The sequence below is a fragment of the Muntiacus reevesi genome, chromosome 4 (assembly GCF_963930625.1).
Source record: "Muntiacus reevesi chromosome 4, mMunRee1.1, whole genome shotgun sequence".
Classification (NCBI taxonomy): domain Eukaryota; kingdom Metazoa; phylum Chordata; class Mammalia; order Artiodactyla; family Cervidae; genus Muntiacus; species Muntiacus reevesi.
Window position 1 is genome coordinate 159,252,849 of NC_089252.1, and position 12,694 is coordinate 159,265,542.

Below are 12,694 nucleotides of genomic sequence, written 5' to 3' on the forward strand. Positions count from 1 at the left end.
TATCTGTGGTTAACTAGCAATTATTCCAATAGTTGCAGACTCATCTGTCTCTGAATTTGTCATAATGCTAATGAAATTAAGAAAAAGCAACAGTTCATCTAATCCCTCTTTATATTCCTTCATGATCAGCAAGATGTATAAATGATCTTGCTTTAATTAAGAACTGAATGTACTGGAGATATATTAGATAATTAACAGTTTAGACAAATATTCACCAGCATTAGTTTTATTAGCAAACTGAAAAATATTATAGGCCTAATATCAAACAATTAACACATTAGATAAACATTAAGCCTCTTAGAAGACCATATGCTCCTGCTTCTGTAAAACCATTGTTTGCTTAAAGGAATGGTGGTATAAGCTTTCATTCAACTATCACTTCCTTAACATGAAAAAGAGACAAAATGAACTGAAGAACGATAACTCCACAATTACAGGCTGCAACCCTCAATATAACTGCTGACGTCATGGTCTCGACAGTGACTTTTCCAGGTCACCCTCTGGAGAAAGATGAAACAAATGGTAATAAGGCTAAAACATAGCTTCATTGTCATGTACATACATCAAATCCTTTGGGAGAACAAAATCGTTCATCAATACATGAAATACAAGCTATAGACAAATCCAAGTATTGCTATTTGTTAACTGGAGATATGTATACCAAGGACTTCAGATCTCCCCCAAGCCTTCACTAGAGCACAGAATGCTGAACACAAATGTTGAGCCCTGTGTTGTTCACAACACAACTGCAGAGTGAATTCCGCATTTACTTAATTCCAAAAATTATTTCAAGATATGACAAGGAATTGGTATTATTTGTAGAATCTTAAAAACTCTAGAATCCCCTAAAATAAATTGAGGAGTAAAAGAATTAGATTCTGAATCAGTTAAAGTAGATTGTTTCTATGTAATACATTTTTTAGCATAAATCTAAAGTTGCGATTTTCAGTTGCCAGTAGCACACTTTTGTCTTTGAGAATATTCCCTCCTTTCTCTCAGAAGAGTAGGGTAGAACAGCTCTCACCTGGGACTTCCTTGATGATCCAGCCATTAAGGACCACTGGACCTTCCAATGCTGAGGGAGTGGTTTTGATTCCTGATGATGAGGTGGGAGGCTAAAATCCTACATGCCCTGGAGTGCTGCCAAAAAAACCCCAATTCTTTCTGAGTCCCACCTTTCTTTAGTGGCACCTAACGGCATGTGGCGGAGAAGGCAATGGCACCCCACTCCAGTACCCTTGCCTGGAGAATCCCAGGGATGGGGGAGCCTCGTGGGCTGCCATCTATGGGGTCGCACAGAGTCGGACACGACTGAAGCCACTTAGCAGCAGCAAAGGCGTGTGGTTCCCTGCCCAACACCCCCTGTGTTAGAAGCACAGAGTCTTATCAGAGGACCACCAGGGAAATCTCCAGTTCTCCTTTTTAATGCTTAACACAAACCATGCTCTGTAACAGGAACTTACATAGTGTTGTAGGTCGATTAGATTTCAAACACGAACAAACAAATATAGGAACAACTCACAGTAAAAGAGGTCAGATTAGGAGAAGGGGACGACAGAGGATGAGATGGTTGGATGGCATCACCGACTAGATGGACATGAGTTTGAGCAAGCTCCAGGAGTTGGTAAGGGATAGGGAAGCCTGGCGTGCTGCAGTCCATGGGGTTGCAAAGAGTCCGAAATGACTGAACAACTGAACTGAACTTAGGGTTACCAGTGGAGGGTGTAGTGGGTGCAGTGAGGGTTGGGAAAGTGAATGAAGGCAGTTAAAGGTGCTGCAACATTCTAGGTATAAGATAAATAGTAGGAATCAGAATGTACAGTGTGACAAATGCAATTATCATGGCTATTGTTATATAGGAAAATTGTTAAGAGAGTAAAGCCTAAGACTTTTCATCACACGTAAATTTTTTTCTCCTAATTCTTTAATTTGTATCCATATGATATGATGGATGTTCACCAAAGTTATTGTGATAATAATTTCATGATGTATGTAAGTCAAATCATTCTGCTGTTCATCTTAAACTTCTACAGTGCCGTCTGTCAATTACATCTCAACAGAATTGGAAGGAGGAAAAAAACAAAAAAACACAAACAAGAACAACATACCATGCTGTAATGCCTTGCTCCCTGACAATCTGTTTTGCACATGCTACAGCCTTCGCGATGTCATTTTCCATTAATTCTGAAAAGGAGATGGTGAAAAATGAAAACAACAGTCATAGAAATTTCTTTTTAAGTCTAGGTTTGGCCAGCTTTATTCTCTTAGGCTGAGGAAAGAACAATTAAAAGTATGTTTTAAGAGTCCATGTGTCTGTGAATATCGTGGGAAGATTCTTTTCCATCCTATTTGACATGAAAAGAAGCATTCTGTTTCTCATTTGTCAAAGTCAATGGAAGTTCTAGGAATTATTAACTAATGTGATAAAAGGTTCTCTTTTATTATGGATTATAAAATCAAAATAAAACAAACAGACATGCAGAAACCAGTCTAGCAGTTTTTTGCTCACCAACTCTATTACTGGAAGTTTATCCTAAAGAAATAATAAGAGATGCACCCAAGATGTGTGTACCAGATGTTCCATAGCAATTAATAAAAGGGGAAAATACAGCTTGAGTGCTTAACAGTGTGATTTCGACTGATAAATTATAGAACATTTGTTTAGTGGAATTTATTCATTTTGAAATATAATAAAGACTGGTATTTATTGATAAAAATAATTTTGTACAATAAAGAGCATATTGTAAAGTAGTAAGTTTAGTACAATTTCTGTTTTGTTTAAACACATTGCTTACATGTTCATATGTGAGTACAGATATATGTAGTTTAGCTTTACATTCATGTCCGTGAGTGATGTATATTCTGAAAGAAACTATCGGTACCAAAAGATGTCGGTGGTCATACATCTCAGGATAGTAAGAATATTTACTCAATGACCACATATTATTGCATAATACAAAATATTTTTAAAGAAAATTAACTGGATACAAAAGAATATTCTTAGACTAATCTTCTCATTAAGAATTTTAATATTTAAAAATTTAACAGTATACATTTTGTAATAGTTCCCCAATAGTTTATGCACTAAAGAGTCCATATCTCTATTTTATTTTATTTTATTTTTTTTTATTTTATTTATTTTTTTTTAAACTTTTTTTTTTTTTTTCCATTGGGTTTTGTCATACATTGATGTGAATCAGCCATAGAGTTACACGAATTCTCCATCCCGGTTTCCCATCCCACCTCCCTCTCCACCCGATTCCCCTGGATCTTCCCAGCCCAACAGGCCCGAGCACTTGACTCATGCCTCCCACCTGGGCTGGTGGTCTGTTTTACCACAGATAATATACATGCTGTTCTTTCGAAACATCCCACCCTCTCCTTCTCCCACAGAGTTCAAAAGTCTGTTCTGTACTTCTGCGTCTCTTCTTCTTCCCTGCATATAGGGCCATCGTTACCATCTTTCTAAATTCCGTATATATGTGTTAGTATACTGTAATGTTCTTTATCTTTCTGGCTCACCTCACTCTGTATAATGGGCTCCAGTTTCATTCATCTCATTAGAACTGATTCAAATGAATTCTTTTTAACGGCTGAGTAATATTCCATGGTGTATATGTACCACAGCTTCCTTATCCATTCATCTGCTGATGGGCATCTAGGTTGCTTCCATGTCCTGGCTATTATAAACAGTGCTGCGATGAACATTGGGGTGCACGTGTCTCTTTCAGATCTGGATTCCTCAGTGTGTATGCCCAGAAGTGATATTGCTGGGTCATATGGTAGTTCTATTTCCAGTTTTTTAAGAAATCTCCACCCTGTTTTCCATAGTGGCTGTACTAGTTTGCATTCCCACCAACAGTGTAAGAGGGTTCCCTTTTCTCCACACCCTCTCCAGCATTTATTGCTTGTAGACTTTTGGATAGCAGCCATCCTGACTGGCGTGTAATGGTACCTCATTGTGGTTTTGATTTGCATTTCTCTGATAATGAGCGATGTGGAGCATCTTTTCATGTGTTTGTTAGCCATCTGTATGTCTTCTTTGGAGAAATGTCTGTTTAGTTCTTTGGCCCATTTTTTGATTGGGTCATTTGTTTTTCTGGAATTGAGCTTCAGGAGTTGCTTGTATATTTTTGAGATTAATCCTTTGTCTGTTTCCTCATTTGCTATTATTTTCTCCCAATCTGAGGGTTGTCTTTTCACCTTACTTATAGTTCCCTTTGTAGTGCAAAAGCTTTTAAGTTTCATTAGGTCCCATTTGTTTATCTTTGCTTTTATTTCCAATATTCTGGGAGGTGGGTCATAGAAGATCTTGCTGTGATTTATGTCAGAGAGCGTTTTGCCTATGTTCTCCTCTAGGAGTTTTATAGTTTCTGGTCTTACATTTAGATCTTTAATCCATTTTGAGTTTATTTTTGTGTACGGTGTTAGAAAGTGTTCTAGTTTCATTCTTTTACAAGTGGTTGACCAGTTTTCCCAGCACCACTTGTTAAAGAGATTGTCTTTTTTCCATTGTATATCCTTGCCTCCTTTGTCAAAGATAAGGTGTCCATAGGTTCATGGATTTATCTCTGGGCTTTCTATTCTGTTCCATTGATCTATATTTCTGTCTTTGTGCCAGTACCATACTGTCTTGATGACTGTGGCTTTGTAGTAGAGTCTGAAGTCAGGCAGGTTGATTCCTCCAGTTCCATTCTTCTTTCTCAAGGTTACTTTGGCTATTCGAGGTTTTTTGTTTTTCCATACAAATTGTGAAATTATTTGTTCTAGTTCTGTGAAAAATACCGTTGGTAGCTTGATAGGGATTGCATTGAATCTATAGATTGCTTTGGGTAGAATAGCCATTTTGACAATATTGATTCTTCCAATCCATGAACACGGTATGTTTCTCCATCTGTTTGTGTCCTCTTTGATTTCTTTCATCAATGTTTTATAGTTTTCTGTGTATAGGTCTTTTGTTTCTTTAGGTAGATATACTCCTAAGTATTTTATTCTTTTTGTTGCAATGGTGAATGGTATTGTTTCCTTAATTTCTCTTTCTGTTTTTTCATTGTTAGTATATAGGAATGCAAGGGATTTCTGTGTGTTAATTTTATATCCTGCAACTTTACTATATTCATTGATTAGCTCTAGTAATTTTCTGGACGAGTCTTTAGGGTTTTCTATGTAGAGGATCATATCATCTGCAAACAGTGAGAGTTTCACTTCTTCTTTTCCTATCTGGATTCCTTTTACGTCTTTTTCTGCTCTGATTGCTGTGGTCAAAACTTCCAACACTATGTTGAATAGTAATAGTGAGAGTGGGCATCCTTGTCTTGTTCCTGATTTCAGAGGAAATGCTTTCAATTTTTCACCATTTAGGGTGATGCTTGCTGTGGGTTTGTCATATATAGCTTTTATTATGTTGAGGTATGTTCCCTCTATTCCTGCTTTCTGGAGAGTTTTAATCATAAATGAGTGTTGAATTTTGTCAAAGGCTTTCTCTGCATCTATTGACATAATCATATGGTTTTTATCTTCCAATTTGTTAATGTGGTGTATTACGTTGATCGATTTGCGGATATTAAAGAATCCTTGCATTCCTGGGATAAAGCCCACTTGGTCATGGTGTATGATTTTTTTAATATGTTGTTGGATTCTGTTTGCTAGAATTTTGTTAAGGATTTTTGCATCTATGTTCATCAGTGATATTGGCCTGTAGTTTTCTTTTTTTGTGGCATCTTTGTCTGGTTTTGGAATTAGGGTGATGGTGGCCTCATAGAATGAGTTTGGAAGTTTACCTTCATCTGCAATTTTCTGGAAGAGTTTGAGTAAGATAGGTGTTAGCTCTTCTCTAAATTTTTGGTAGAATTCAGCTGTGAAGCCATCTGGTCCTGGGCTTTTGTTTGCTGGAAGATTTTTGATTACAGTTTCGATTTCCTTGCTTGTGATGGTTCTGTTAAGATCTTCTATTTCTTCCTGGTTCAGTTTTGGAAAGTTATACTTTTCTAAGAATTTGTCCATTTCATCCAAGTTGTCCATTTTATTGGCATAGAGCTGCTGGTAGTAGTCTCTTATGATCCTTTGTATTTCAGTGTTGTCTGTTGTGATCTCACCCTTTTCATTTCTTATTTTGTTAATTTGGTTCTTCTCTCTTTGTTTCTTAATGAGTCTTGCTAATGGTTTGTCAATTTTGTTTATTTTTTCAAAAAACCAGCTTTTAGCTTTGTTGATTTTTGCTATGGTCTCTTTAGTTTCTTTTGCATTTATTTCTGCCCTAATTTTTAAGATTTCTTTCCTTCTGCTAACCCTGGGGTTCTTCATTTCTTCCTTCTCTAATTGCTTTAGGTGTAGAGTTAGGTTATTTATTTGGCTTTTTTCTTGTTTCTTGATGTAAGCCTGTAATGCTATGAACCTTCCCCTTAGCACTGCTTTTACAGTGTCCCATAGGTTTTGGGTTGTTGTGCTTTCATTTTCATTCGTTTCTAAACATATTTTGATTTCTTTTTTGATTTCTTCTATGATTTGTTGGTTATTCAGAAGCGTGTTATTTAGCCTCCATATGTTTGAATTTTTAACAATTTTTTTCCTGTAATTGAGATCTAATCTTACTGCACTGTGGTCAGAAAAGATGACTGGAATGATTTCAATTTTTTTGAATTTTCCAAGACCAGATTTATGGCCCAGGATGTGATCTGTTCTGGAGAAGGTTCCGTGTGCGCTTGAGAAAAAGGTGAAGTTGATTGTTTTGGGGTGAAATGTCCTATAGATATCAACTAGGTCTAGCTGGTCCATTGTATCATTTAAGGTTTGTGTTTCCTTATTGATTTTCTGTTTAGTTGATCTATCCATAGTTGTGAGTGGGGTATTAAAGTCTCCCACTATTATTGTGTTACTATTAATTTCCTCTTTCATACTTGTTAGCGTTTGCCGTACATATTGCGGTGCTCCTATGTTGGGTGCATATATATTTATAATTGTTATATCTTCTTCTTGGATTGCATATCTCTATTTTAAAAGGAACTTAATAGAATACTTTTTTCACTGCAATTAAACAGATCTGTAAATTAACTTGTCAGAATGACAATATTTATACAGGAACTGCATCTTATGGAGATGCAAGTTAGAGAATTTAGAAATGAAATATCATAACGTTTCCAATTCTCTTTAAGTAGCTAAGCAAGAAAAAAAGCCCATATATATAATTTGTTGGGAAGATCCCCTGGAGAAGGGAAAGGCTACCCTCTCCAGTGTTCTGGCCTAGAGAATTCCATGGACTGTAGAGTTGGACGTGACTGAGCAACTTTCACTTTCACATATAATTTATATACATAAAATAAATAAATATGAAAAATATTTTAAAATGCTAAAGTACATAATGAACATATTGATGTCTATTAATGTTTCTAATTTACCATTTTTTAAAACATTTCATCATTAAAAGTAAAAATATATTTTTTAAAATGACCACATGTATTCTTCCTCTTTGTTTAACTAGTAATTCTTTGTTTTTCAATAAAGGAGAGTAAATTAAAAAAAGAAAAAGACCACACACCAAATTAGCCCTAAATCTCCCCAAACAAGATAAGAAAGAGGAATGGTATTGTTCTCTACAGAGCATCAACAAGTCTAGTTATAATAAAGTCATAGGTCATTCCAGAAACTCTTGATGTTAGCAAACAGGTAAACTTCTATGATATCAGCTCTTTAATTTCTTACTTAAGAAATAAGGAGGAGGATAATAGAGAGCTTCTAGAAATTAAATATGGAGCTTTTCTAGGTCCCTGATGAGCTCTTCAAGATATTTTCATTTGTATTGAATCTCTATTTTTATAGGTAAAACCAGATGGGCCCTGTGTCATCACTCAACGTTCATCTTGTCTTACCACTGCAGGCCAAATGGGCCATCAACTGGGGGTTTTGCCGTCATCACACCACCATTTGCTGTTGATCTGAAACATCCCATAGTCAGTGCTTTCACTGCTAGGATTGTAGTTTGTAGCTTTTGTGTTATAATCACTTTCCCATTTGGTCAAACACAACCCTGAAAAAAATGTACTTTTAGTTGAAAGACAACAACAGAACATGACTTATACTTCATAGACAAATCAGTTCTTTTAAATAATAATATTTTACTAATGACTTTTATAAGTATTAACATAAAGAAATATTTTCCTTGCAAAATATTTTAACATTTTCATGTTAAAGGGTCCTTAAGAGATTTCTTCTATTAGCAAGTCATTTGGTAATACTAACGAAACCAGATAACGAATTTTAAAAAATGTTAAAATAGCTCTTCCCCTGCTCCCATCCTTAAGGTAAGATTGACCATAGAACAGAAGAATCAACAGGGTTGTTGAATGGGTTTGGTCTTTATCAGTAGATGCATATACTATTGGAGTAATGCTTTTTATTTGGAAAAATATGTTTCTGGGAGAAAGAAAATATTTTAGCATATCTAAAGGTGGATTTGAGTATCAAATTAGAATCTGGACAACAAGAATCATAAAATAAGAAAGACTATATCATGCATCTATCCATCTAGCCATTTGCTCGTTCTTTCAAAAATAGTTATAGAGGGGAAATGTCTGAGTTCAATTTGAAAAATACAGTGGTGGCCTTGAAAAATATGGACTAAAATACAGAGTAATTTTTACTTAATGCACATCTTGAATTCTGAGGAAGAAAATGAAAAATAATCAACTTGAGTGAAAATAATAAGATGTCATTTCTTGCTGCATTTCAGGGATCTTTATATGGATATTGACTGAAGGGAAATAGGTTCTTACTGTTCTTGTTCTTGTTTTATGAATTCAATGTAATTTTTTGAAAAAGCATTGTTGTTAAAAGCCCAGCATCTTGGTAGAAGTATAAAAATGAGAAAAATACTGCCTTCCTCAGGCTTGCAGACTGGAAATGGCTAGAGTGAGACACCAAGGACTTGAAAGAGATATCCCAGGTGCTGAAACATTTTATCATCAGCCTACAAGTGCCAGCTGGCAAATTTATCAGCACTGGAGGAGTACAGGGGGATCTGGCATGTTTAGAATGGTATAGAATTTGACCCTCCCATTCTTCAATCCTTCACCTGGTACATCTGATTCTAAAGGAGCAAGTTGATGTTTTTAACCACGGTAAGTGTACTAACCCTCCAACAAAGAAAAAGCCCATTCACTCAAAATCCCTTGCTTATTATTCATCCTCTGTTAGTTCCACACCTGGTTAACTGTTTGGAAGGAGGAAGAAGAGTTAACTTACAGTTTGCCTGGCTGACTCCCTTATAGCCATCCAGTCCAAGTTCCTTCAGAGTTTTGGCAAGCTCACATCTCTCAAAGACCTTGCCTTGGACAGCGACAGAAAGGAAGAGAAGCCCCAGAGTAATAAGAGTCTTCGTGTTGAGCTGGACTTGCCATTTAACATCTTTTCACTTTCCTCTTATCTCACTGGTTTGGTGTCTCCACCCTCTGAGACATGTGGAAAACAGAAAGAGTTTATTGGTCCACACACTTGGAAAGTTTTCCTTCTTATCCTTGAAGAGATATATTCTGATATCATAAGAATTAGTCTGCAAAAAATAATGAAGTGACATTGCTTAAAGACATTTCTGAGGAAGAGCTGGAGTTAGCATTATTGCCTAAAGAGGAACTTCCTCTTATTTTATTTTGAAGTTGAACAAATATAAGGAAAAAAACCTGAACGAACATTTTACTCAACTGAAAATGAGCTCCCATTTTGATTAGCATTCATTTACATTAAGGTGTTTTGCATATTGTCTTTATCTTTTTCACTTAAAATTATTTTATATACACTTTTCACAAAGAACATGACTCACTGCCTGTTCTGATTGGTATAGAGCACCGCACCATGCTGATCACAGATTCCTATACTCACTCTTTTGGTGTCTATTGTAAATTCTTAATTTATAAATCAGTGTTATACTATGATTAGTAAGCCTCATGTGAACAATGTTCCTAACTCCTTTCTAACAAAGCCTTACTTAACATTTCCATATTAGAGCATAAAGGGTCTTTGTAAAGCTAGGGAACTTTATAGTAAAACCTACAGAAGATTAACAGAATATGTCCCTCCAAAATCTTCCACTTTGACACAAATATTATTTTGAGCTGAAGGCAATTGCAGAAAAAGCAGATCAAAGACAAGTTCTCTGTCCTCCCCTTATTTTCCAGAAAGCAGGATGTAAATTTGTCCATAATTAATCACCAACAACCCTGAACACTTATCAGCCCCAGTACAGCCCCAGAGGACTCTACAGAACAAACATTAGTACTAGTTACTATCTGCCATTAGTTTCAAATGTATTTATCATCCCAAAATTTGATACACTTGGAAGCCTACTACTCTGTTCCTCTCTGTAGTCGCTCCTCTGATTATATGCTGTTCTTGGTTAAGATGGTCTGTAAGTCCAAATTCCAGCCACTTCTTTGAGTTATTTATCCCCGCATTTCTCATAAGTATACATGAGATGTACATGTTAGTATCCTTGTTTCCTTTTCTCTTGTTAATCTGTATTTTATTACAGAGCTCCAGCCAAAAACCGAAAAGAGTAAAAGGAAACACATATTTCCTCCTGTACAGTTTCTAGTATTGTAGATGGGACAGTGAAAACCCAGAACACTCCACTCTCCCTGGAGACTGCAGTTGAGATACGGGATAGCTGACAACAGCCCAGCAGAAGGTAAGAATTCTCACCATGTCGTTCTCTCAGCTCTCTGCCTGTACTGCACAGTCAACAGAGGAGGATAAATATTTCTCCTGTTCCTCCCTTTCCAAACTCACAGTGGCAGGAGAAAAATGTTTGTGAAGATAGATCTTGAATTGTGACTCTCGTGAACATGGTTTTGGTAATCAACACCTATGGTTATTGATCCTTAGCCTCCCAGAAGGAGTCATGTTTCCCTTTGTCCCTTTCATGTGTCATAATGATGAAAAATCACCAGATGAGAATCTCCGATTGTTCTGCTTTATATCCTGAGAATTTGGCTTTGTATCCAGTGAGAATATTCCCTCTGTTTTCTGCTGCTTGGGAACACAGGTTGTCTGTCAGGCTTGCATCAGCAGCTAGCCAGCCAGCTAGGAGCTGAAGACATGAAGTGACAGGCAACATTCTCTTTGTCCAAACATGCTGGCTCTTAGGGGAGTTTGTCTTAATAAAGGATCGCAGTTCATAAGGGGACTTTACAGCTTCTGCTTTCATTGTCTGGTTTGGGAAGGAAAAACTTTCATCCCAGTATCACTTCCTGGTAGCATAGGTTAGGAGGTCAGTTATTTAAGGTGTCCCACTTTGTCGAAGATAGAGTTTTCTTTGTCACCTGAGACAAGGAAGGTCTTTGTTTCTTAGGCTTTCTCTGGAGAGGTTCTGCATCTTGAAAGGGCTACATTTCTTAGAGGACACCTTTCATGTCCATAGTGAAGTTGCTCAGTTGTGTCTGACTCTTTGCAACCCCATGGACTGTAGCCTGCGAGGCTCCTTCATCCATGAAATTTTCCAGGCAAGAGTACTGGAGTGGGTTGCCATTTCCTTCTCCAGGGGATCTTCCCAACCCAGGGATCAAATCCGGGTCTCCCGCATTGCAGACGCTCTACCATCTGAGCCACCCTAATATTGGTTTTAAGCCATAAAAAGACTCACTGGTTTGGAGTCACTGTTGAAAGAGGTATATTGAAGATCTGAACTTTTATATCTAAAAAAGATTTTTAAGAGAGCTTGCATTTTAAACAAAGGTCCTATTTTTACCTATGGTAAGATCCTATTGAAAAGAAAAGAAAAAGAAAGACAAAGATAGCTACAGAAAAACACCTTGGTTACTTGAGAAAACAAAGCAAAACAAAACACTTTGTTAACAAGATTAAAAGAAGAAGATCAGAGAATAAATGTCAAAACCTGCAGACATCACTCAAGGAGGTTTAAAATTTACATAAATATTGATAGCCAGGAAACAGTTTTGACAAAGGTTCAGAAAATGCACAGGAAGCCTTGATGTATTGTCTATTACTCTGTAGGAGGATCCCACCATGTCCAGACTGTCCTATAGTCTGGATTGCACTACCAAATAAATAAAAAGAAACTTAAAATATCATTGAACTATCCTATTATAAAAGAAAAGAAAAATGTTATAGGAATAGGCTTAGATTTCTGATAATAGGCAAATATGCCCCTGAGTTCCTTCTTAGATTAAACCCTACAATTCTTTCTCAGTACTTTGGAAATACTGACCTTACCATATCTTTGAAATGTAAACATGCAAAGAGAAAATTGTTGCCTGAAGCAAGCATGAGACTGGAAAAAAAGAGATTCGAAAAACAGTTATTTCATATTTTCATAAGCTCCCTTGATCCAGATTTTGCTGATAGCCTCTGTAAGATTATCTTTTAAAGACAAGTAAAAATCTTAATAGTCTTTCCCACAAATCTTGATAAAAGGCGTCAGCCATCTGAGGGGAAAACTTGTTCCATTTGCCAGAAACACCATTTAGATCCAACTATTCTTTTATAAGCTATTGAGTTTTGTACTACTATACCTGAAATGTGACTAAAATGTTGAAATGAAAGCTATGTTTGCATCTGTCTATATGTCTATGTATATCTATGTTTGTATGTTATATATATGTGATATTTCTCTCCCTCTGGAGAGTATTCCTAAAAATTTGTGATCTACTTAATTGGCTTAAAGAAAATAGAAGCAGTTGTATAAGTT

General features: G+C 36.3%; 1 pseudogene; it reads right to left on the reverse strand.

Moving 5' to 3' along the window:
* Positions 1–431: 431 nt before the first annotated feature.
* Positions 432–9,845, reverse strand: LOC136167578 (lysozyme C-1-like; annotated as a pseudogene).
* Positions 9,846–12,694: the final 2,849 nt, after the last annotated feature.